General features: G+C 37.0%; 1 protein-coding gene and 1 pseudogene across 1 annotated transcript in view; both read right to left on the bottom strand.

Moving 5' to 3' along the window:
* The window catches only part of LOC129481278 (uncharacterized), a 264,940-nt gene that overhangs the window by 130,358 nt on the left and 107,774 nt on the right, over positions 1-26,808 (bottom strand). The window lies entirely within an intron of this gene.
* Positions 25,452-25,538, bottom strand: LOC129481480 (uncharacterized; annotated as a pseudogene).

The following is a 26,808-nucleotide window of genomic DNA, read 5'->3' as shown; positions in this document are numbered from 1 at the left end:
CAAGCATATTTTATTAAATGTAAAACTGAAATGGCATATTCTGAAATTTAAATTGGCTGATGTATTTAGAGGCAATAATTCAAATATTTGACTTTTCCCAAATTTAATTTATGAGTAATATTGACAGATAAAAGAATCAAGTTTGTTTAGGTCAGACATGTTTGATAAGAGTATCATAACATGAAAAAATAAAAATTATTGGAAGTTTTAAAAACATCAAAATAAAGGTTATCTATTCCTCACTTGCAATCTTAGATTATAATTAATAGTCACTTGTTTTCCCACATTTTTAGTATCAGATAGTTTTGTCTACATTGCATAGAATTATATATGGCATATCTGTTAACTAATTGGAATTTCTGTAGGGCTATTGTAAAAATCTTGGAGTATAGTGATTACAGCCCCGGCTTTGGCATCGAAGGACCCAGACTAAACACTTATTTCAACTGTTGGAAAATGACCCTACACAAAAACTACAATCTGTTTGAGTCACAGTTTCTTGAACTATAAATGACACATTGAGATAAGACAATTAGGTATGGTGAAATAATTTCATATATTTGAATCTAATTTGCAGATGTTTATTGTAATTTTCTTAAAGCCAATTGTCTGAATGTATAAAAGAATGTTAATTAAAAAATTTAAGATGTTTGTTACTAAGTGCAACAATAAAATATATTAATTCACAGCATCAATCGTAAAAATAAAGCTAGGTATTAAAAACTTTTAATAATACTGTATGCTGCATGGAAATCTAATGTCACAATTTCTCAGATTTAGGTACTCAACAAATTATTGTTTAAAATTCATGAAGTTAATTAAGCCTAATGTATCTTTCACAAAGTAAATGTTCAATAAATCTTACTCCCATTCACATTAATGACTAAACCTCAGAATATGAATTTGACAAAAAAAAAAAAATTTTTTTTTTTTTTTTTTTGAGACAGAAGAGTCTCACTCTGTCACACAGGCTGGAGAGCAGGGTGCAATCTCGGCTCACTACAACCTCGACTTCCCGGGCTCAATCAATCCTCCAACCTCAGCCTCCCACATAGCTGGGGCTATAGACATACCACCACACCCAGCTAATTTTGGGGGTTTTTTGTAGAGATGGGGTCTATGTTGCCCCATCTGATCTTGAACCCCTGGGCTCAAGCAATCACCCTGCCTTGGCCTCCCAAAGTGGTGGGATTACAGGTGTGAGCCACTGCACCCAGCCTTCACCTTTATTTTCTAAAAGTACAATGACAGATTCACATATAGACCTTTTAAATTCCAACCTTGGCTGCATAAGACCTCAATATTTTCACTGACCTTCACGTGTTATACATAATAAAATTCCATAAAGTGCTACATTTAGAAAATAGACATATTGTAAAATAGTTTTAAAAAATAATATAATTCAAAATCAACCAATAAGCCAGAGCCTGTCACACCACCAAATGCAATGGTTATACGCAACTGCATGGGTCTGCATGTGGGTGAGTATAGAATGTGGGGATGATGACAAGATAAGCATGGCTAACTCAGTCAGTGGAATGAGTTGGAATGGACTGATCCAAATCTATGTAAATGCTGTAGAAATAAGGTAGGCCGCGGTGGCTCACACTTGTAATCCCAGCACTTTGGGAGGCCGAGGCAGGCGGATCATGAGGTCAAGAGATGGAAACCATCCCGGCCAACATGGCAAAACCCCATCTCTACTAAAAATACAAAAATTAGCTGAGCACGGTGGCGGGCGCCTATAGTCCCAGCTACTCGGGAGGCTGAGGCAGGAGAATCGCTTGAACCCGTGAGGCGGAGGTTGCAGTGAGCCGAGATCGCACCACTGTCCTCCAGCCTGATGACAGAGCGAGACTCCGTCTCAAAAAAAAAAAAAAAAAAAAAAAGGAAGAAGTTAGGCTCTCCATAACCTCCAGTTCCACATCTGCAAATTCAACCAACCACAGATCAAAAATATTTGAAAGAATAAAGTAAAAAATAGCAATAAAACAAAGGATAACACAAATTTAAAAATACAGAGTAGCAACTATTTACATAGCACTTACATTGTATTCGCTATTATAAGTGATCTAGAGGTGATTTAAAGTATACGAGAGAATGTGCATAGGTTAGATGCAAATACAACTCTATACCATTTTATATTAGAGACTTGACCACAGGGGTGGGGTATCTTACAGCTAATGCTCCACATGTACCAAGGGGTGACTCTAGTTGTTATGCTATATTTTTTAGGGAATAATGACAAAAAATAAGTCAGTAGATGTCCAGTTACAGATACAACTGCCCTAGGCCTTACGACATTTTCTCCGTGGTTGTTTGAGTCCTTGGTTGGGGAACCCACGGATATAGAGGAACACCTGCGTGTGTATGTACATGTGTGTATATGTAGATATAGATATAGACATTGATGTATCCATATCCTCAGAAATTTTTTATAATATCTCAGATTTGGAAAACAAAATTTAAATCCCATTACTCAAACTGCATTTTGTGGGCCAGGAACGTCAGGAGCTGGGCGATAGGAGAAATTCAGAATGTGAACCTAACCCAGAAGTAATGAATCAGAATATTCATTTTAACAATATCCAAAGGTGGGTCATACTAATATTAAGATTTGAGAAACACTGTTCAAAGATAAACACAATACCTTACTGGGAAGAAATTCAGTTGAGAATGAGAGAATACTGTTATCAGGACAATATAGCAGAAGTAAACATAGGAAATTCAAGCAAAAGTCAGCAATTGAACAGGGAGTGATAGGGTGGTATTGGGCATATATAATCAAGGCAACTAAAACCGAGGGTCAGACAGTTTTCAACATTCAAAGAGGTGTGCAACGGGAGATGAAGTCCTGCCAACTATGGGAAGAAAGCCACATACATGTGAAAATTCAAAATTTTTTATATCCTAGGAAACATAAGTATTAAAAATATAGACATTTAAGAAAAACACAAAGGTTGTGTATAATGTAATGTAATAGAAGCTATAGATAAGTTTTAAAAATCTGAATTATGGGAACACTGTGATTCAAGGAAAAACAAAGGTTTTAAACAAACACAGGACAGAGCCTATATGTAAAAATTCTCATCTGATTGGTTTGGGGAGCATATTTAGCTATCTCTTGTTGGTCCTGAGTTAAAAGCAGAGGCAAAAAAAATAGAGAAGCTAGCAGTTTTTGAGCAAGTCCTTACCGTCCTGAGCCAATTGCCACAGAGATTGTGGCTTGGCCTTCCTGGCAGGTTGCTGCAGGCGTGTGGGTCAGGGTTCTGTTCGCAGTGATGGTCTGGACATTGTCCATTGTTCATCCGATATCTCAGTGAGCACAAAGTTCAGTATGGACTGTGGCTGTTCTGGCAGCTTAGAGAGTTAGATGAAGGATGAAACTGAAAAGTCAGAGTAGTTCAAATTATATAGGCTTTCACAAGCGCACTAAAGAATGTGAACTACTTATTGAAACTTCTTGTTAAAATTTTGATTGTTTAGAACAATTTTCTTCTGTGCCAAATTAGCTGCCAAGTGAGCCTCCGTGTCTGAGTTCAAATGATAATTGCCACCTTGCCAATACCTGTATTTAATCTCCGATAGATTTGAAAGTATCACCCAAGGTATATACTTCCAAATTCAGTGCTAAAAGCATATGTTTCACCGGCAAAATGATGTCAATATCTTGAATTTAAAAGTATCAGAGGTTGTGTTACAAAAAAGATGTGAGACGATGATTGAAATATAATCAGGGAATTTTACATCCAACACCCACCACTACCCCAGATCTGAAAAAGAATCGAAATTCATTTTACCTAATTTCCATTCAAAAAGAACCCAGGAGCTTACAGGAACTCTTGATTGTGCCAGAGAAATTTATCCTAAAGAAAGGGAGGCCACAGGTGGCTTCAGGAAATGGGATTTTCAACTCCTTTTTGTTAATTGGAAGAAGCAATTTGGAGAGAAGAAACTGCTGAAAAGAGCAAACCTTGCTCTGAACACTGTTTTTAACTATCATTGTTGTTGTAATGATAAAAATGTAAGCCATGATATAGCGATCTCTATAAAAGCATATTGACATGCTAGGACTTGGAAGCGGTCCTAGCTTAAAGCAAGCAGCTTTTAGGCCTTAGATCGTGTACCCCAAGCTTCCAAAGCAGGAAAGTTCCTGTGGAGGAACAAGTCAGATGAGAGCTATTACAACAGGATGGGGCCAATGCTCTAAGCCAGAGGACAGCAGCCAAAAACGTTGAATTTTAATAAAATTCCAGATGTAACATCCATGTATCTGAATGACTCTAATGGTGTGCTTTCAGACTTTCAAGTGAAATATTAGTTTTCATATTGTTAAACATTTGGAAAATGTAAACTTCATTTAAATAGCATGGACTTTGGACAAATTAATCCACTATGTGCAATGCAAATTGGAAAGAGTTGTATTTTTATTTTAAACGCTTTCTATAGTTTGGTAACTAAGACGAGTATGTTTACAGCACATCAATGCAAAACCCTAGGCAAGCCTGCCCGCCCAACTGTTAAACAGAAAGCTGAAGGAGCTGGCATGTGATGAGAATCATGTTGTTGAATACAGTCCCTTTCTTTCTGCCACTTCTCACTTATGATCAGTGCAAAGGCCATAAGGGGGAAATCTCCACCCTAGATAAGTATGCATTTTTTTCCAAGCCAAAAGTCAACATGTTCTTCTTGCTATTTCAGAAAATTTTATAGCATTTTAAGCAATTTTCTCAGGAATCAAAACACACTCAAGATGACTTGACTAAAGAAAATCTGGAGAGAGGATAGTTAGAGATAGGGTTCAAAGATGTCCTTGAAAGTTGTATAACACTGGGGTGGTTTCTGTTCACAGCCATTTTCCGAGGAGAGGGTTCAGATATTCCTTCACAGTCTCAAAGGGACTATGTGACCCAAAAATCCTGAAGCACTAATCTAAAGGGTAAATAGTGTTTAGTGGTATTTACAATGAAGCTTCAAAAGCATCGTACTGGAGATCAACAGACTTGCTTCTGGCCTAGAACCATCTACGACCATTCTAATGATCCTTCTTGAGCAAGGAATTTCTCTTGTCTTGACCTCAATTTTCTCACCATTAATACATGGACAATGGAAGTGACCTCTAAAAGACATGCAATAAATTGTATTTGACATATTCCTCAGCTTCTTGCACCCATTATGAGTTGAATTGTGCCCTCCATAAAGATGTATTAAAATCCTAACTCCTAGTATTTTAGAATATGACCTTATTTAGAAATAGGATATTTACAGGCACAATCAAGGTAAAGTGAGGTCATTAGGGTAGGTCTTTCCAATATGATTGGTATCCTTATAAAAAGGAGAAACGTGCACGCAGAGACTCATGCACAGGAAGAACACCAAATAAGATGAAGGCGGAGATGTAGGGTGGCTACATCTACAAGCCAAAGGATTTCAAAGAAAGATGCTAACAAACCAATGAAAGCTATGAGAGAGGAATAGAAGAGAATCTCCTTTGAACCCCCAAAGGAACCAAACCTGCTGACATTGTGAGTATAGACTTTCCCCTTCCAGAACAATGAGGCGATTTGTTGTTGAAGATACCCAGTTGGTGGCACTTAGCACATAGCAAACTGACACCCTAATCCAGATGAATAGCGCTGACATAATCCATATTGTAAATCTGATGTGGCATGAGAGTGAGAAAAACTGACCAGGTGTCTTTCATTGGGGATGCCTCCGTCCTAATTACAAGTGGGCAGGCAGCCATAAGCGCAGGCTGGAAGACCCAGTGAGCGGCAGGCCAGGGAAAGCACGCGGTGGTGCTGGGGGCACCCGGGCGGGACAGACGGAAGCCAGTTTTATGGGGCCGACTCTAAGGCTCCAGGGAGCAATGGTAAGCTGCAAAATGGCACTAAGGGAAGGCACGCGGAAAATTACCAGAGAAAGACAGATGGATGGGATGTCCAAAACTAAGAAGAAATCTCTAAAATGACCAGTGAGAGGGAATTGGTAGATGGAGTCCCTGAGATAAAAAATAAATAATAAACTGTCTGCAGGAGGCAAAGCAACAGCTAGATATCACTGTGCCGAATGGCAGGCAAGTCCTCCAACAGCCTAATTCGTAAGGGTACAGCTGCCAAGGAGGGTCCAACCAAAGTAAACTCTCAAACCTAAGTATTACCAGTTAGCATCCTATCTTAGGGTCACAAGTTGTTAACTTTTCTTATGTTTACTGGTTTTCCTTGATGTTGTTTGGGGCTTTCCATGGTGATTTCTGAGCATGCCTCTTCTGGCCAGTGGTGTGGGCTTGCATGAACACTGTAACAGCCAAAGGTCCTCGGAGAAAATAAGAGGCTGTTAAATTCCAGAGGAAAACCTGATACATAGAAGTTGCATTAACAGCTTAACCGAGTTGGGTCTAGGTGTAAATATCTTTCAAAAGATAAATATCTTCAAAACGTTTTTATTCAACTTTGTATACCACTGTCTGCATATTCTCTCAGTCTTGTTTGAACAATGAGTTCACCTATACAAAACAGAGGGAGAACTGACAATAATAATAATCACTTTCCCAACGCTTGAAACTTTCACTTGTGACCCTAAGATAGGATGCTAACTGGTAATACTTAGGTTTGAGAGTTTACTTTGGTTGGACCCTCCTTGGCAGCTGTACCCTTACGAATTAGGCTGTTGGAGGACTTGCCTGCCATTCGGCACAGTGATATCTAGCTGTTGCTTTGCCTCCTGCAGACAGTTCATTATTTATTTTTTATCTCAGGGACTCCATCTACCAATTCCCTCTCACTGGTCATTTTAGAGATTTCTTCTTAGTTTTGGACATCCCATCCATCTGTCTTTCTCTGGTAATTTTCCGCGTGCCTTCCCTTAGTGCCATTTTGCAGCTTACCATTGCTCCCTGGAGCCTTAGAGTCGGCCCCATAAAACTGGCTTCCGTCTGTCCCGCCCGGGTGCCCCCAGCACCACCGCGTGCTTTCCCTGGCCTGCCGCTCACCGGGTCTTCCAGCCTGCGCTTATGCTGCCTGCCCACTTGTAATTAGGACGGAGGCATCCCCAAGCAATGTGCTCATTAACAAGACACGATAGAAAAAAATGCCTTTCTTATCTGTATGACTGGAGGGATGGGTTGAAAAATGACTTATTTTGAATGACTCTTTACAATTTATAAAGTAAATCTTAAAAAGAAGATCAACTACTGGAAAGTAACTTCCCTTTATTAACTTCTAAGGAAAAAGGTTAATAAATATGTCCTCAAGGTTCAGTGTCACAAAAGATCACGTCTTTTGACAATCATATCAGAAAAATAGTATGAAGAGCAACTTACACAAAAGAAGTCAATTTTTATATCATTGATAAAAAATACAGTTTGTAAAAAGTAGGAAGATGCTGGGCACGGTGGCTCACGTCTGTAATCCCAGCACTTTGGGAGGCTGAGGCGGGCAGATCACGAGGTCAGGAGATCGAGACCATCCTGGCTAACATGGTGAAACCCAGTCTCTACTAAAAATACAAAAAATTAGCCAGGCATGGTGGCGGGCGCCTGTAGTCCCAGCTACTCGGGATGCTGAGGCAGGAGAATGGTGTGAACCTGGGAGGCAGAGGTTGCAGTGAGCCAAGATCCCACCACTGCACTCCAGCCTGGGCGACAGAGTGAGATTCCGTCTCAAAACGAAAAAAGAAAAAAAAAAAGTAGGAAGAAATTAGTGTTTTAAGCAATACTATTAGAAAAAAAAATTGAAACAGTTTTCATGTGAAAGATGACAACAGTAAGAAAACTGAGTCTCTAGAATATTTTAAATGGAAAATATTTAAGTTACTATTTCTAAGTGACAAGACTGGAGAGATGAGATTAATTTGGGGGACTTTTGTTTGTGGAGAAAATAGTGGCATATTATGTTTGACTATTGTTAACAATATGCGCTACTTAGTACAAGCGATTTTTGAATATTTTGTATTTATCGTCTTACTCGAAGGACTTACATTTGTGACAGCATTAAAGCCATCCCTTTGAGTTTTCTCAGGTACTGAAAATATTGCAATAGCACTTGGAATGAAGCAAATGAAGACTAAAGCTGCATCCATTCTTTATCTTTGGATAACAAAATTTATTTTGTGATCATATCAAGTAGTGATAATATTTCTGAGTAGAGGAGTTTGATCCTCTACTCCATTCAAGAGCAAAATTTTGATTTATCTGAGCTAATTGTAAAGATTGGATTATTGTTTTCAATCATTTATCCCTCCCTGTAGTAGAATTGTATAACCATACCCTTTATCGTGTGACTTTATGCTTCCCCCTTAAGAGGTCTTTTTTCCTGTACTAATACTGAACTCATGTGACTTGCCTTGGCCAATGAAGGAGAGCTGACATGATGTATGCCAGGCCCTACTGGGGCCTTAAATGTGCCTGGGTGGTTTTATTTGCCCTCTTGGAGATCCTATCTGCCCCCATTAGAAAAGCATACCCCAATCAGCATCAGTTTCAAAGAGAGGGAATGTGGAAAGGACCTTAGCCTGACCTGCATTCTAAAGAAAAAGCTACATTATCTGACCTGCAGACCTGTGAGGAGAAATAGTTCACAACAGAAGCCATTGAAATACTGGGAATGTTTGCTTCATGCCATTATTGCAACAGAAACTTGACTTCTACATTAATCATGACACTTACTCTTCTAGCCAGTGGCAGGTTTAAGTATGAACAGATAACACTATTTTAGATGTGAGGGAAAATGTGCAGAGAGATGGGCTCAGGAAAGGCTTTTCCTGGCTGATACACAAAAAAGATTAACATTAGAAACGGTCTCTTCCTACTGTGTCTGCATGATCATCTAGCAGCCATCTTACTACCATGAACTGGATAACAAAGACTAGCACACTGAAGATGATTCAGCAAATCAAATAAACTGTCTTTAATAACGTTGTGTAAGTTGCCGAATTAATCAGTTTATTAAATCTGGAAATGTCATGAATTGGGACTATTACGTGCAACTGAAAGCATGTTAATTGATACAAAGATGCAGTAAATATTAGACATAGACAATGGAGCAGATGTAAATTAGTTCTTAGTCCTGTAGAACTGTCAAGGGTTGGCAAAGAATTGTCTGTAAAGGATCACATAGTAAATATTTTAGGCTCTGTAGGCCATATGCTTTATATTACAACTACTTAAATCTATAATTATAGTATTTAGACAATAAATAAATTAATAGTGTGACTGTGTTCGAATAAAACTTTATTCATGAAAGGACGTTTGCTTCTGGTTGTACAGAGATGTAGGTACTCTGAGAACCTCTACAATATCAAACAACTAGATCCTAGATTTTAAAGTAATAAGATTTTTGATATATAGTAAATGAAATGTGAGAAAATCACCTACAAAAAAAAAAAAAAAGCCACCAGGAACAATGAAGTAAATGACTGTGTTAAACAAATAACAGGCTGAAACTGGAGCTGGGGAAGATGAGCTTAAAGACTCAAGGGGATGCAAAAAGCCCTGTGATCAGTAGTCATCCTCAGGCCCGGGACAAGCTGGGCTGACTGAGCCACATAACCCTGAACTCCCACATTAAGACATTGCCCACAAAGTGGACTAAATTAGCTCCAAGTCTGTGCCATCCCTGAATCTGAGAAGAAGCAGACACAATTTCTTTTTTACAGGCATCCAGAGAGAAAAAAAAAAATGCATATAACTTAAAATTACTCACTTTTCAATGGTAAGGATTAAAGCAAGAAGACAGTGAAATCATCAAAGGGATTTTTTTAAAGTTAACTTACAACCTGACAAGAAGTTACTGTTTATAAATGACAGTAAAATAAACTCATTTTTGGATATTAAAATAAAGAAAAAAACAAGAAATGGCAGAAATGGACCTTCACTAAAGGGACTTCTAAAGCATATGTCTCTGGAAGAAGAAGATACCAGAAAGGTCTGACATGCATAGAGAGTGAGAAAATATTACGGTAACATGTTTGAAAACAGAAATAAATATTGTGTATACCTAGCTGTAATGAATTGAATGTATGAAGTTTAAAGATATAAAAACTAAAATGTTAGACAAAAGAACGTATAAATTTGAGGGAAATGAAATAATCCAACTTTTTTTTTTAAGAGACAGGATATCACTGTGTTGCCCAGGCTGGTCTTGAACTCCTGAACACAAGGGATCCTCCCTCTACAGCCTCTCGAAGTGTTGAGTTCACAGGTGTGAGCCACCACGACTAGCTAAGTAATCAATCTTTAAAAAATAGTTGGAGAAACAGAAAAAAAAAAACACAGAAAACAAAGAAACCGATAATTAAAACAGACTTAATTGAAATTTAAAATAAGCATTAAAGATGAAAAGGAGCAATGAAGACAAATTTTTGAAGCCTAAGAATATAGATAAACCAGAAATAGAGAAATTTCCAGAAATAGAGAAGTCACAAATAAATATTAGACAGGAAATTGAAGAAAAATAACACTACAGTAGAAATTTAAAATGAATTAGTTTGTCAGAAAATAGAAATTTAATATATAAAATATTATATAAAATATATATATATAATTCATGTATAAATTAAAAATATATATAATTTAAATGAAAGCAGTTCCAGAAAAAATAAACTGCAATTTATTTTCTCTAAAAGTTATCGAGCAAATCAGGCTGTTTCATTATAGGTTAGTTAACCTAAGTTGAACTATAACTTTAAATAAATTGAATTTCAATTTAAATCTTATTTCCTAAAAACAAACCAACCAACAAAAACCTGAGAAAGGTATTACCCATCAATAATAAAATTATTAGCAAGCCAAAAAATACATTGTTACACAATTATCCTGGAAAAGGGGTAAAGGACTTCTACTAATATATCACAGTATATAAAATTCTTATTTATAAAATGTAAGTAGAATTCTTTTTAAAATCAGAAAAGAATAATTGCCACCAATTCTGTTTACTATTATACTGGAATACCTAGCCAGTGCACTAAGATAAGAAAAATAAATTGATGACTTAAGAATTGGAGAGCCATATTTAAAAAAAAATTGTTATGACTTGCATATTATATATTCGCTTACATGGAAAACTAAAAAACAGAAAAATAATGGGGTATAACTTGGATTGCTGTATTAATAAAATTTCAGTCATAAAATATTAAAAGAAACTCTAGGCATTTCAAGTATGAGATACTTTATTACAGAGGTAAATGATTAGTATTTTAAAGGGGTGGTAGGACCAAAGACAAGAAAATTCACTCTGAACTCTCAAGTTTACTGCAAGAATAAAGAGAGTGTGCAATTTATAATAACAAAAGAAAATCAAAGGAAACCACCAACAATTATCACAGCTGCCTTTAGTGTGATAGTAGTGCAAGTAATTTAAAACAGTAAGCACTGCTATTTATAGTGGCTCATGCCTGTAATCCCAGCTACACAGGAGGCTGAGGCAGGATTGCTCGAGTCCAGGGATTCAAACCCAGCCTGGGCAACCCAGTGAGACCCCTGTCTCTAAAAAAATTTTTGGAGTAAAAAAAGTATGTATATAGTAAGCACAGAATGCAACACAAAATATAACATCTGTAAAACCCACACCAGGTCTCTGCTACCAAGGAACAATAATAACACTTAAAGACTGGTTATATTCCCTTTTCCAAATAAAACCAATGCCTCTCATTGGCAAGGATTTCAGCATTTATTAGAGGTAAGCGTAAAAACATAGCTCAATATTGCTGAGCTGTTAAATAATTTATAACAAGTGCCTTAAGGAAAATATATAAAAATTAATTTTTAAACACAGCAGCAGGTAGTACAAATGAAGTTTTTAAAAGTTGCTTTTATAGCAGCAGCTGAAACTATAAAACAAGTAGGAAGAAGCCAATTAAAATTTGTGCAAAAATGTGATACAGCTTATTTGAAGATATTAAAATCCATGCAAATGAGAATTGCTATATTAATAGATATCTTTAAAAAAAAAAACGTTTATTGTTGTAAAACGCTTAACCCGAAATCTACCCTCTTAAATTTTTAAGTATACAATACAGTATTGTTAACTATAGGTACAATAGCTGTACATTGGAAGATCTCTAGAGATATGCAACTTGCTCATGTGAAACTTTATGCCTGTTAATTAGATAGGCTATCTCAATGTTTTATGTATGCCAATTTTCCCAAAACTGATTCATAAATTTGATGCAATATAAAAACAAAAACTTTTTTCATCCACATAGCTTGACAAACTGATTCTAAAATTTGCATGAAAGAGTAAGGGCAAATAGTAAACAAAGCATTGATGAAGAAGAAAAAAATGTTGGTAGGAACTTACCCTAATATCAATATTGATTATAATTTAGATAATAGTGAATACAATGGCACCAGCATGAACAAATTTTAAAAATGTTACAAAAACAGACCCACTCGGACACAAAACTTGGCATAGAACAGAGATATTCTATTCAGAACCCTGGGGAAAGAAAGGACTGTGCAGTGAATGGCACGAAGGCAATTGGCTAACCACATGGATGCAGTGAAGTTGGGTTCCTACGTTATAACTTATGAGTCTGACTCTAATTTTGATGTTTCACTGGAGACAACTTTGAACCCTACCACTCCCACTTTTCCTCTTACCCTCCAAGTGGGCAAGCTGCTAAGAAAGTCCAAGGGTTCCCTCCATTGGCACCAGCGGGCGGGAAGTTCACATACAAAGGGCAGGTTTGCTGGATGGCACCCTCATCTCAGCCACACCCTGACCAACATAAAAGCCCAAAGCCACTCTCCTTTTCTGGCTTTCTCAAGCCACTTTTGGATCTGGTTGGGAGTCACACTGCTCAATACATGAGTAATAAACCATTCTGAATGAAAAAAAAAAAAAAAAGTAGATTGAAAACGATCTGACGTGTAAATTTGCAAAAGACATGGACATATAAAAGAGGAATTATAAAGAAAATACAGATGGATAAAATATTCAACTGCATTAGTAATCAGGAAATGCAAACTAAAATGGCATTGAAATACAGTTTTATACCTATTATATTTCCAGAATTAAATCAGAAAATACCAAATGTTGGAAATGATATAAATCAATTGGCGCTCCTAAACCCTTTAATGAAGGTATAAATTGATGTAACCATGTTGGAAAACAAGATGGAATTATCCTTCAAGTTGAATATTTACCTACTGTATTAAAATAAATTTCCAATGCTAGATTTATGCTCTAAAAAAATAGATCTAGTTTTGCATGTGCAAATGAAGTTCTGCTCAACGATGGCCATAGCAGCTTTGTTCATAATGAATAAAACCAAAAACAAAAATATCATTCAATGGAAAAATTAACAAATTACACTCCGTGTATGTGATGGGATTTCATAGCAGTGAAAAGGAAGGTTCTATAGCTTCACACAATGTGTGTGATTCTTTGCAATATAGAGCAAAAAAATCTAATTTAGAAGACCAAATGAAGTCTGATTCAATTTCTATACAAATTAAAAGCAAGCAAAACTAATAATGTTTTACACAGAGAAAAAACATATATGCAATAAAATTGTGTTTTTCATAAATAGTACAAGATTAAAACATGAAATCTAGGACAGTGATTATCTTTTCATGGAGCTGGGGAATGAAGAACACTTGGGGAAATACAATAATTCTGGCTCTTAGGTTGGGTACTGGTTTGATATTCATTTTAAAAATCGTGTTCCATTACATATACAACTTCTTATTCTCTTTCGTATGTATCAATTAGTACATGAAATATAACGAAAATAATCCAAAAAAAAAGAAAACTGAAAAAATTTATTGGGGCGAAGTGGTGGTGTATAGATTTATCTGTTGTGAGTAATAAAAACCCCTAAAATTTGTAAGTGAAATAGTTAAAAATAAATTTGACTCGTTTTACTCTCCAGAAAGTTATTTAAAAGCATTTTTTAAATAAGTGGCTTCAGACATTGTTATCCTTTCTAACATTATGTATTTCTTAATAATTTAAAAGCTAAGGATTAAAAATTTGGAAAAGCAACATATAAAATAGTAAACTTAATTTCTGCATTTCTCCTTTCCACAAGTGCTTTTCTTCATTTCTCTCAGCAATATATGTCTAGGTTGGAGTTCAATCACCTGCCACCAGTATGTTATTTATAAGTAGAAGAATATTTTTGTCTCACTTAAAGTCAAACAAAATAAGCCAGAAAGCACACTGTGACAGGGAGAAAAATTAAAAGTTGAAAATAGGTTTCTCTTTATCTATGGCTAATCTCCCCAGGATAACAGACCATCTAAATGTGTTCTGTGACAGAAAACAACATGTTTTTCAGAACATTTTTTTCTCATTGGAAATTAAGCTTCTGGGAAGCCATTCATCCTGAAAGCACTATTGTTCTCAGTTGCATTGCTTTTCTTCATTGTTGGGTACCTGTTTTTCCACGGTTGTTATGCACACATAACTTACTCCTTTTTAATTATTTTGGCCTTTTGTTGAGATCACAATGGAAAGATTCATTTAGAAGACTAGGGGAAAAAAAGGCTTTTTTTTTTTCTTGCTCTGAATCATCATCACTCAAAAAATTGTACTGACTTTCTATCATGAGCTTGTGCCCACCTGGGAGGAGACATTTTATTACTAGTTTTTTCCCCATTTAGTTTTTATATTGTGGTTCTCTGTCCTTTGATGTAATGGCTACATTTTTTTTTTCTGTTTTGTTGTTGTTGTTCTTTAGTTAGCTCTGTCATTAACCAGTCGATTATTTTTTCTCATTCCCACTGGGTTTCTCGTTATTGTTTGTAAGTCCACCCTCAAGAAACTGCTGTATCACCATACTCTTCTAATACTGTAAGAATTCTTCTTCATGTAAATTTGTTTGAGTTCATTGTAGATTCTGGATATTAGCCCTTTGTCAGATGAGTAGGTTGCAAAAATTTTCTCCCATTCTGTAGGTTGCCTGTTCACTCTGATGGTAGTTTCTTTTGCTGTGCAGAAGCTCTTTAGTTTAATGAGATCCCATTTGTCAGTTTTGGCTTTTGTTGCCATTGCTTTTGGTGTTTTAGACATGAAGTCCTTGCCCACGCCTATCAAAAAGTGGGCAAACGACATGAACAGACACTTCTCAAAAGAAGACATTTATGCAGCCAAAAAACACATGAAGAAATGCTCATCATTACTGGCCATCAGAGAAATGCAAATCAAAACCACAGTGAGATACCATCTCACACCAGTTAGAATGGCCATCGTTAAAAAATCAGGAAACAACAGGTGCTGGAGAGGATGTGGAGAAATAGAAACACTTTTACACTGGTGGTGGGACTGTAAACTAGTTCATCCATTGTGGAAGTCAGTGTGGCGATTCCTCGGGGATCTAGAACTAGAAATACCATTTGACCCAGCCATCCCATTACTGGGTATATACCCAAAGAACTATAAATCATGCTGCTATAAAGACACATGCACACGTATGTTTATTGCGGCACTATTCACAATAGCAAAGAGTTGGAACCAACCCAAATGTCCAACAACGATAGACTGGATTAAGAAAATGTGGCACATATACACCATGGAATACTATGCAGCCATAAAAATGATGAGTTCATGTCCTTTGTAGGGACATGGATGAAACTGGAAAACATCATTCTCAGTAAACTATCGCAAGGACAAAAAACCAAACACCCCATGTTCTCACTCATAGGTGGGAATTGAACAATGAGAACTCATGGACACAGGAAGGGGAACATCACACTCCGGGGACTGCTGTGGGGTAGGGGGAGGGGGGAGGGACAGCATTGGGAGATACACCTAATGCTAAATGACGAGTTAATGGGTACAGGAAATCAACATGGCACATGGATACATATGTAACAAACCTGCACATTGTGCACATGTACCCTAAAACCTAAAGTATAATAATAAAAAAAAAGAATTCTTCTTCATATGTATCTGCTCCTATTTTCTGCCTCGGTGGTTGATCAGCATTAATTCAGGAGGATTCAGAGAAAAACAGATATGTTTGTTCATGTTGTTGCTTAAGTGTATGCTATTGTAAGCCACTGAGAAAAACCCATATTTTAGCCATAAAAATCTGAAACTCCAAATTCTAGCAGTCATAGAAGGTCTGAACATCAACTAGAATTGCCTGTCTATTTAAAGCTTACCTAGATCCCCTATGGTTTTCTGGGAAAAGAAATTGTAACTAGCCGACTTACTTATTTCTATCAGCCCCTGATGTATTGTTCCTGCAAAGGATTGGCAGAAATCTGAGATTCCTTTTAGGTCTTGTTTTTTCATCAGCTCCCTTTGAAATCTGGTGTTCATGCTGAACAGGCTTTATAGATCATAATTGGGATCATCATTGTAATAATAATCATAGCAAGCACCATTATCATATCTGATCTTTATTACACTTACAATTCCCAAAACTGTGAAGCACCTTAGAACAGAAATTAGATGTATTTTTTAAAATCAGTAATTCTCTATTTCTCTAGTCCACGTCTTTCTCTCTATTACAGTACCTTTCTTTCTTTTCCTCTTTTTCTTCACTCTTTCTATCATTAAACCTAGGGTGACTTGACATCCTGGTATATCTAGAGCAGCCCTGGCTTACACCCTTTAGGCAATTATAGTTATTCATAGAACTTCCTCTCATTTTCACAAGTTTTCCATTTAGGGGACATTATTGGTTACATCATTTAAAATCCCACAGCAGGTTCATCCTGCCTTTATGAAACTATGCTGAAATGCTAGCAAACTCATAAGTTGCATTAAGACAGAGATACCCATGAAAGAAGATAAAGATGAGTGAAGTGGAGGGATATGAAAAAGATCACCATTGCTGCCCGTTTCCATTTTTAATATAAAAACATGGTTAAAAATATTCTATCTCTTACTGCTGCCTTCTCTTTCTTGTTAGCTGTTAGGATTGTATTTGATTACCTATAACAGAAAATTCAAAATGTAACTGGCTTAAATGCACAAGGGTTTATATCAAATAAAAAGTGGTCCAGATGAAAAATGTCCAAACTTGATACTGCAGCTTGCATTTCATCAGAGACCAACTCTTTATCTGCATAAGCATACTAGCATGTGACTTCCATCCTTGAGGTCATCCCAAGATCCAAAATGATTGCTGGAGCTCCAAACTTTATACCTACATTACCACCAATAGGGAAAGAGGATGAAGAGTAACGAAACACATAATACAATTATTTCACAAACTATCTATTCTTCCTTTAATGTGCCATTCCTGAATTCCAGCTTTACAACTTTTATTATCATAGTCAGAATTTAGTCACACCTAAGGAGAAAAGTTACACCTAAGGAAAAAGGGAGATTACAGTTAAGTTGTTTTTGGGTTTTTTGTTTCTTTGTTTGCATTCTCAATCTTACAGATGTCCTCTTAGCATGCAAAGGTGGTATGATAGATGTTGCGAAGAAAAAAGTTGTATCTCTGCAACATCCTCTAACATACCACAGTATTCCAGAGTGTTTGCAGCACAGGGTCTCTGCCAGACTCTCTGGGCAAAGCACTCAACAGCTGTGAAACTTGTGAGAGATATTTTCACCTTACTATGACCCAGCTACCCAAAGGGAGACTAAGATAACTTACTTCCAAGGGATGTTTTGAGGGTTAAGAGGTCATATATGGCCGGGCACGGTGGCTCACGCCTGTAATCCCAGCACTTTGGGAGGCCGAGGCGGGTGGATGACGAGGTCAGGAGATCGAGACCATCCTGGCTAACACAGTGAAACCCCGTCTCTATTAAAAACACGAAAAATCAGCCAGGCGTGGTGGCGGGCGCCTGTAGTCCCAGCTACTCAGGGAGGCTGAGGCAGGAGAATGGTGTGAACCCAGGAGGCAGAGGTTGCAGCGAGCTGAGATCCCGCCACTGCACTCCAGCCTGGGCAACAGAGCGAGACTCCGTCTCCAAACAAAAAAGGGTTATATATAATGCCTGACATATACGGTGCATTCCATAAATATGGTCTACTTTTTGTTATGATATGCTCACCATTTAACAAACACATTTTTGCAGTCCCTTCATAACTCCCACTGAATTACTCAATCAAGAACATATCCCAGATACAATAGGTTTTCAGAACACCTATTTTGAATTCAGAAGTCTACATCTAATTATGTGTTATATTTAGTAAAGACTTGTCCATTAGGTTATAGTCAATTCCCTTACATTGCCTCTAGATCTGAAAACTTCACAACGAGGGAGATTAAGATGTTTCAAAATTTCGGCATGCAGTAAAGTTGGTGTCCCGGGGCATTTACTTTGAAACAAACTGGCCGGCTGTCTCCCAAAAGGTCTCATAGGGTAAAACGGATCATGCTGGTGAGTATGCAAGGTTTGGCTCTCATCCATGCAGGCTCAGAAATCTTTTAATACACACTGCGAGGGAATTAGTCTCTCAGGTTGCCTTTCACTAACCAAATCCACAAGCCTCAATTTATAATGACAAATATAACCATAATAGAGACTGGAACTCTCTCAGATTAACTAGTCTTAAACAGGAAAAATAATTTTCCACAGATTGGTATTTGCTGAACATTGAATTAAAACAACAACAAAACACTTAATGTTTAAAGCCAAAGGCGTAGTTTTAAAATGGCAACACAGTAGTCGATGTTGATGCTGTATTGTATTTCACTTCCTGATTCCTGAACAGCACTTGAGTGTCCATGTTTCTGGGCTTTTCTCGCTTTTGAAAGACATGTTGTTTCCTTAGATGCTCAATGCATTCAATTAAGGTTCAAGAAAAGCCTTGCATGTTTGTAAGCCATTCTGTCTTTTGCTACATGTGACTGTCAAGTTATGCTTTGTATAACTTGACTTGTATAACTTGATGTAAAAAGTCTGCTTATCAAAGAAGACATGTCATTCCCTAGTTCATGGAGATCTTTCCCCACAGTTCACAAACAAAACAACAACAAGCTCAAGGCATCATTATCCATTTTATGGATAAGAAACCAAGCCCTACTGAAATCTGCTAAAGTCCAAACAGCAATTAGTAAAAGAAGTGGCATTAGGCAGTCGCGGTGGCTCACGCCTGCAATCCCAGCACTTTGAGAGGCTGAGGTGGGCAGATCACCTGAGGTCAGGAGTTTGAGACCAGCTTCACCAACATAGAGAAACCCGTCTCTACTAAAAATACTAAATTAGCCTGGTGTGGTGACACAGGCCTGTAATCCCAGCTACTTGGGAGGCTGAGGCAGGAGAATCCCTTGAACCCGGGAGGCAGAGGTTGCAGTGAGCCAAGGTTGTGCCATTGCAGTCCAGCCTGGACAACATGAGCAAAACTCTGTTTCAAAAAAAAAAAGGAAAAGAAGTGGCATTAAACCAAGTCTATCTAACTCCATGCCTTTTCTAACAGTGATTTTGCTGAATATTCTTCTAAATCTTTTATTTGACTGTAGTTTTTTGTTTAATATCTATCCATGCCACATATCACCTAAAGTTTTGTCATTTAACATATATTCATTGGTCTGGAGGGAAACAGAAACATGAGGGCATGATTTGGCGAAAGCATTAAGTAAACTGAATAGATTATGCACCAAACACTCATAGATAGAAGCTTCACAGCAAAAAATATTCCCTAAGGATAGTCACCTTCATAATCATTACTCCTTGCTTCTCGCTTTACTGGCTGATTCAAATAGCCTATTTGCCAGCAGGCCTTCTTGTTGTCTTTGCTGCAACAGCAGCTTTGCATTGTGGTGAGCCAGGTGGTTGCACTAAGATAATGCAGTCCATCTTCACACAACAATAGTGGAATCAGGCATGATTGAAAATTATGGACAGTCCAATTTGTCACAGCTCAGTATAATAGTCCCAGACTAGTATTTAAGCAACAGGACTGACATAATCAAGATTCCACTTCTTGTGGGGCCAAGCAGGCAGAATTTACTGAATAAAATGAACCAATTTTGTGTTACATTTTACTCCATCATAATTGCATAGACTTTAAATATAGTCTGACGTTCGGAAACATAACCTATGGGGTCAAATGTAAAAGCAAGTTCATAGGACCAGGGAGAATTTCAGATATAGAAAGTCCCTAAAAGAGAGACTAACTCAGCTTTCTATGCAAGATAGGACATAGTTCTCCAAACTTTATGATAAAAAATTGCTCATTTCTTTTTTAAACACAATAAATAACAAGGAATTTACAAACACACAGAGTAAGCCATTCTTTTGGAAAAATATAATTGATATAATGTTCTTTATATTAAGGCAAAAATTCTTTAAAAGTCACTGAATAGCATATCTGTGTTCAAGCAATGATAGCTGCCTGAGTATTCTAACACAGTTAGGGTGTCACTAATACAGACTCTCTTCTCAAAAAATGTCTTTACCCCTCCCTCATGTGGCAGAATTTTAAGTCTCTTTACCTTCCCTGGACTCATTCCAGACTATCAAAGCCTTTCTAAAAATATGTTTGCAAAAGTTAAATACATTACTCCAGGTATTATCTGCCCCATATTCAGTATTCCTTACCATGAACACAATATGTTTATTAAAAAAATATAAGATAATCTTTTTATCGGCTATCATAAGCTTAGAGTCAAATGGATCTCTGAAAAGAATTATAATATCTGACTGTTGTTGAGTGCTCACTCTGTTCCAGGTGCTATCTTAGAATAGTTCTATGAACTGGGTACTAGTATAAGACTCATTGTACAGATGAGGAAACTAAATCCCACAAGAGTTAAAAGCAGCTCACCGAATGTAAACCAACTATTAAGTGACAGAAATAAATTTTAATTTAGGCAGTCTGTCTCTAGAGAACCAGCTATTAACTATTACTGTAGACCAATGGTTATCCAAAGCTGTAGACCAGCAGCATCATCTAGTATTTGGTGGAAATATAATTTGTTAGGCCCCACTCCAGGTCTACTGTCTCATACTCCGGGGGATGGGCTGTAGCAAACTGTATGTCAAGAAGCCCATCAGGCAATTTTGGTGAATGCCAACCTTTGAGAATCACCTGTCTATGCCACATCCGTACTGGTCCTTAAAAACTTAAGGCACACAGAATATTCAACCAATAAGACTAGAAATAAGGCTTCTGAACAATGACAGGTAGTATACTTGTAAGCTGTAAACTAGAGAGGGTCAGGAAGCCACACACGGGAATGCAGACAACAGATTTTTAAAGAGTAATTCACCTGCTATAAGTATAACATCAACACTTCTTTTGAAACACTGTGTCAACATAAAGAATTTATCTTTTGCTGTTAACTTTCAATATCTTTGAAAAAACATTTCAGCTTCTTAACAAAAGTGGAAGATTGAACCATTACCACCCCACATAACTGTAGATGCTAAAGCTTAGATGACTTGTCTATTTATTAGGATTTAATAGATTTATATTTAATGATTATTTTCTCAGCGATCATAAAACTCCAGTCTGTAATTCCATGACTAAATTCGTATCTCCAAAAACTCATGGATGAAAAATGTTTTACTTGTCATAGCATAGTGAAGATAATGAAATCTATGCATTTTTTTAGAACTACTTGAAGAAATATCTCATTGAATCAATTCAAGTTTATTAAAATCTCTTGGGTAAGGTATTATGGTACTTCTAAAAGACTACTGCTAAATCGATCACCAAGATTTGGGAGTTATAATTATTTTTATCATTTATATGAAATTATAACATGATTATCAGTTCCGGGTACAGTTAAGTCACAACCATCACCAGTCAATTACAATTTATAGGTGCCATAGGTATAGAACCAGTCAAAATATATCTAGGTGCACTAATTGGTCCTATAATTTAATAAGACAGTCTCATCAAGACTTACGTGCACCTGCCAAACTGCTGCCTGTAGCAAAAATAAAAGTCAACCAGCAATTCCTATTATCATATTTTTTTACGACACTTGTTTTCTTAAAATTATTTAATCCAAAAATATCCCCAGAAAGGGTGAACATACTTTACTGCTTGGTTTTAAAGGTGGGAAAACATGCAGAATCAGAGTTCTATGTACATGTAAGATATGCCAATAATAATCCAATTATTTCCAATTATTCTCCAAAATGTAAATGGTGAGGTGGCAGCTGTGGTTAATAAAAAGAACACTTAATGTTGGAACCAGAAGACTTGGGTTGTTTACCACGTGTGTGTAACCTTGGGCAACTCATCCCAGCAGCTCGGCTTTACTGCCTTCCATGGAAATGACAACACTAATGCTTTCTTTATCACAGAAGATGTGGAGGAGGATTCACTGAAATTTATAGAGAAAAACTTATATAAAAGGTACAGCTCAGCTTCATTGAATGATTGTAAATTATTTTAATAAAACCATTATTTTTTCACCTCTCTTCCTAAGGATTCATTTTCATTCTCCCTTAAATTGGGAGGATATTTGCTTATTTTTCTTTTTGCTATTGCATACAATATAAAGAATAATCAGTTTACCAAAACAATAACTTTGATTTATATAGTGATTCTCTTTAATACTGTCTTACAAATAAGGTAAAAGAAAATTAATACTCAACCAAGGCATGTATGTAAGCAGGTTCAAGTGAAAGAATATGTCTTTGATAGTAACAGTTTTAGGGATCCAAAGATCTGAAAGTATGCGGCTGATAAGGATTTGCAAGTAGGTATCAAATTGCATGGGCCAAAGTGTGTTTTATGATGAAGATATTTTCAATACAGAATTAAAAGTGGAAAAAAGCCAATTTCCTTTTGTTATGAAATTGTGTTTTATCTATGTGTTTATATATAAAGATAATAAGAATAGCGAGAACAAATACAAATTTTTTATCATTTCATGATATCTCCATCAGCAGACCTTGCACTTAACTGCATTTCTACAATAGCAAGATAAAAAAGTAAAATAAGCCTCCAGGTTGAATGGACTCTTATCTGGTTGATAAATATTTTTATGTACCCGTCTTCTTGTAGGAGTCCTCCTAAAGCACAGTTGGACTAAACAAGAAAGGAAATAATCAAATATACTTCATTCAAAAGCATCACAGAGCTCCAATCTTTCATTCTTCTCAAATCAAAATATAGCTCTCATCACATTTTTACATAGATATAGATAATAACCTTTCCTTTTATGACATTATCATTATCTGAAATTCTTTTTCTGAACATCAGTTATGTAAATGGAAAAACTACTTCCAGTAAAAAAGAGTAACTCTCCTTAGGGAGCTGACAACATAAAGCAACGTTGTTTGTATTAAAAGTACAATTCTAGCTGAGGTTTTATTTTTTAAATACCTAATAATCCAAATTATCACAAAGTTAAATTTACTCCCTGGTGGCATATTAGAAAGCTGTATTCACAAGGACACTAAATAAGTTACTATTAGGTAAGTTTCTACTCAGCATAGAGCCAAAAATCTGTTTTTAATCGACTTAATATTTTCTTGTGGCAGGAAAGAAAAAACATAATTGGAACATTTGAAGATTAAAAATTGTATCAGTTGTGTTATTTAATTTAAAAGAGGGTTACAATTTATACATCCATATTTTAAAGCTAATCATGTTACTAGCAATCCTTTATGGAGACATATTTGTCATAATAATTTTGAATCAGAATACTCACAAAAGTCAAGTTTGTATTTTCCAGAAGTAGCAATAGAGTAGAGAAATAATGTTGACTGTATTTTGATGGGGACAGTCAAACATGAGGCTGCATAATGAGATGAAGACACCAACAAAAAACACAAAGTTTGTTGACTCAAGAGAAGTGTCCCTAAAGTAAAAGGAATTAAGCTTCATGATCAGGAAGTTATTTGTTGTACCGGAGTTTTTTTATTCTTTTGGTGAAAATAATTATTTCAGGTATCTGACTAAAACTTTGGGAATGTAGTAAGAGTCTCACTTGAGGCTCAAAGGTCATAGTATGGAGGATGTCAGTGAGTTTTATCTTCTGAAACACTAGCTGCTTTCAACATCCAACTGCCATTTCCAGGTTCCAGAATCACCTTGTTACCTTCTGCCTTCCCAAGGCATCTGTTTATCACTGAACTAAGTAAGAACTCCTCAAAATCAGGAGGTCCATAAAATGTAGCGGTAAAGATCCCATATTTGCCATAGATTTATGTTTCTGTTATACCCCTTATTCGTACTGTGAACTTTAAGAAACTAGTTAATGTGATTGAGTTTTTTGTGTGTGTTTGCTTTGTTTTTTTTTCCTCCATTTGGCAAGTGATATCAAATGATCCCAAGTGAGGGTCCTGGAATCATAAAATATAGCCCTGTGACTTAGAGGCCCAGAGGAGTGAATTTCAGGAAGGAAAATATGGTCAACCATATCTAATTCTGAAAAGTGGTCAAGTAAAGTGAGTACCAAAAGATACAGAGATCACTGAAGACATTAAGGGCATTATCAGTCTACCACTTCAGAGAAGGGGGGGTAAAAAAATAAATAAATCAAAACTCTAGAATGAGATGGGTTGGGGAATACTCAAAATGTGAAGTGCTAGAGATGGTGAATCTCAAAGGAACAAAAACTTTAAAGTAGGATGAGAGAATTGAGAGCATAGAAGTAGCAAATAGAGGTAAAACTCATTGATACCTCCAGATCTAGACCCTGAGATAAACAACATTTGGAGGAATAAGCAGTTCACTTGAAAGGACTACAGGGGAATTAGTTAGTTTCCTCAGGGAGAACTAGGATTCAGGTATGGCAAGGAGAGGGAGAACATCATACAGTCAAGTTAATATATAAAAGAGATTACTGAAGAATAAAACTCTGTAGAAAAGTTCGGGAGTGAGAGAAGGATGGAGATCTAGGTCAAGACAAGAAGCACAGAGCAAGCATTATGATCTTGACAGGTCTACAGAAGGTGGACGGAGAGATCTGAAGACATATCTTGGCCTGGACCATTATGTTGGAAACACAAGGCAGGCCCTGGGGCTAATGAATGATCTTTTTGTCTCACTTGACCTTGTTTTATGTCACGTTGGGGCATGATATGGATCCGCTGTGTCCCCACCCAAATCTCATCTTGAATTGAAGTTTCCATAATCCACACGTTTATGGGAGAGAGCCCATGGGAGGTAATTGAATTATGGGGTAGGTTTTTCCCATGCTGTTCTCATGATAGTGAATAAATCTCACAAGATCTGATGGTTTTATAAGGGCAGTTCCCCTCCACATGCTCTCTTGCCTGCCACCATGTAAAATGTGCCTTTGCTCCTCCTTTGCCTCTGCCATGATTGTGAGGCCTCCTCAGCCAAGTGGAACTATGAGTCCATTAAACCTCCTTTTCTTTATAAATTACCCAGTCTCAGGTATTTCTTCACAGCATATGAAAGTGGACTAATATAGGGCGTGTTCATATCAAATCATTATGAAGATCTTTGTGAAAAGGGGTTCTTGCCAAATATTATCTTCAGCCTTCATTTAGCTGCTGGGGTGTCCACTGTGGTACCCTAGAGATATAACCACATTTTGTTTTCTGTGTTGCTTTTAGCAAGAATAGTATCTTGGAGTTCTTCAGATTTTTAATAGTCTTTTTCCCCCATCAGGCCGGTAACATGTCCAGGGGAGGCACATCTCACACGTGTGTGTGAACACCCAATCATAACACTTACAAATTACAAAATGAACTTCTCAGCTTCCTTCTGTAAGAGTATCCTACCTGTGAAGCATAAACTTTCTTAATCTCCCAGAAAGAAGTTTCATTGTTTTGATGTTTTTAAGGTTTAATTAATCCTTATCCCCAGGGAAGATCATGTTATTTTTGTTTCTCTAAGGCAGTTTTTCTCAAAATTTAGTCCTCAGACAATGTGTATCAAATTCTTCTAGGAAACTCATTCAAATACACATTCCTTAGCTTCACCTTAGACTCCCTGAATCACAATTTCTTATTAGAAAATCTGAAGATCTGCTTTTGTAATCCTCTTTGCATAACGTTGGAGAAATAATTTTTAAAACTCTGGGTCCTTCCTAGAGACAATTGTAACAAATCTAAGAAAAGGAGTTGAAAGAACCCTGAGAGTGTGTATGTGTGATTCCCTGGGGTTCAGAAGCTTGTATTACAACTTCTTGCATTACAACTTCTGAACCCCAGGAAATCACACATACATACTCTCAGTGTGTCTGGAATTTATTCCTTCTAGTGGGTTCTTGGTCTCGCTGACTTCAAGAATGAAGCCATGGACCCTCACAGTGAGTGTTACAGTTCTTAAAGATGGTGTGTCCGGAATTTGTTCCTTCAGATGTTCAGATGTGTCCAGAGTTTCTTCCTTCTGGTGGGTTCGTGGTCTCACTGACTTCAGGAGGAAAGCCACAGACCTTTGCAGTGAGTGTTACAGCTCTTAAAGGTGGCGTGTCCAGAGTTGTTTATTCCTCCTAGTGGGTTCGTGGTCTCACTAACTTCAGGAATGAAGCTGCAGACCCTCGCAGTGAGTGTTACAGCTCATAAAGGTAGTGCAGACACAAAGAGTGAGCAGCAGCAAGATTTGTCGTGAAGAGCTAAAGAACCAAGCTTCCACAGCATGGAAGGGGACCCCAGCTGGTTGCCACTGCTGGCTCAGGTGGCCAGCTTTTATTCCCTTATTTGGCCCTGCCCACATCCTGCTGATTGGTCCATTTACAATCCTTTAGCTAGACACAGAGTGCTGATTGGTGTGTTTTTACAGAGTGCTGACTGGTGCATTTACAATCCTTTAGCTAGACACAGAGTGCTGATTGGTGCATTGTTACAGAGTGCTCATTGGTGCATTTACAATCCTCTAGCCAGACAGAAAAGTTCTCCAAGTCCCCACTCGACCCAGGACCCAGGAAGTCCAGCTGGCTTCTCCTCTCATCAGGACTGAAGACAGTGTACATGTGCGGGTTTTCAAATGGACAGATGTGAGATCATCTGGTTCTAGC

This window comes from Symphalangus syndactylus, chromosome 4 (assembly GCF_028878055.3).
Source record: "Symphalangus syndactylus isolate Jambi chromosome 4, NHGRI_mSymSyn1-v2.1_pri, whole genome shotgun sequence".
Taxonomy (NCBI): domain Eukaryota; kingdom Metazoa; phylum Chordata; class Mammalia; order Primates; family Hylobatidae; genus Symphalangus; species Symphalangus syndactylus.
The sequence above is the reverse complement of the archived record's forward strand: the minus strand, read 5'-3'. Positions and strand labels throughout refer to the sequence as shown.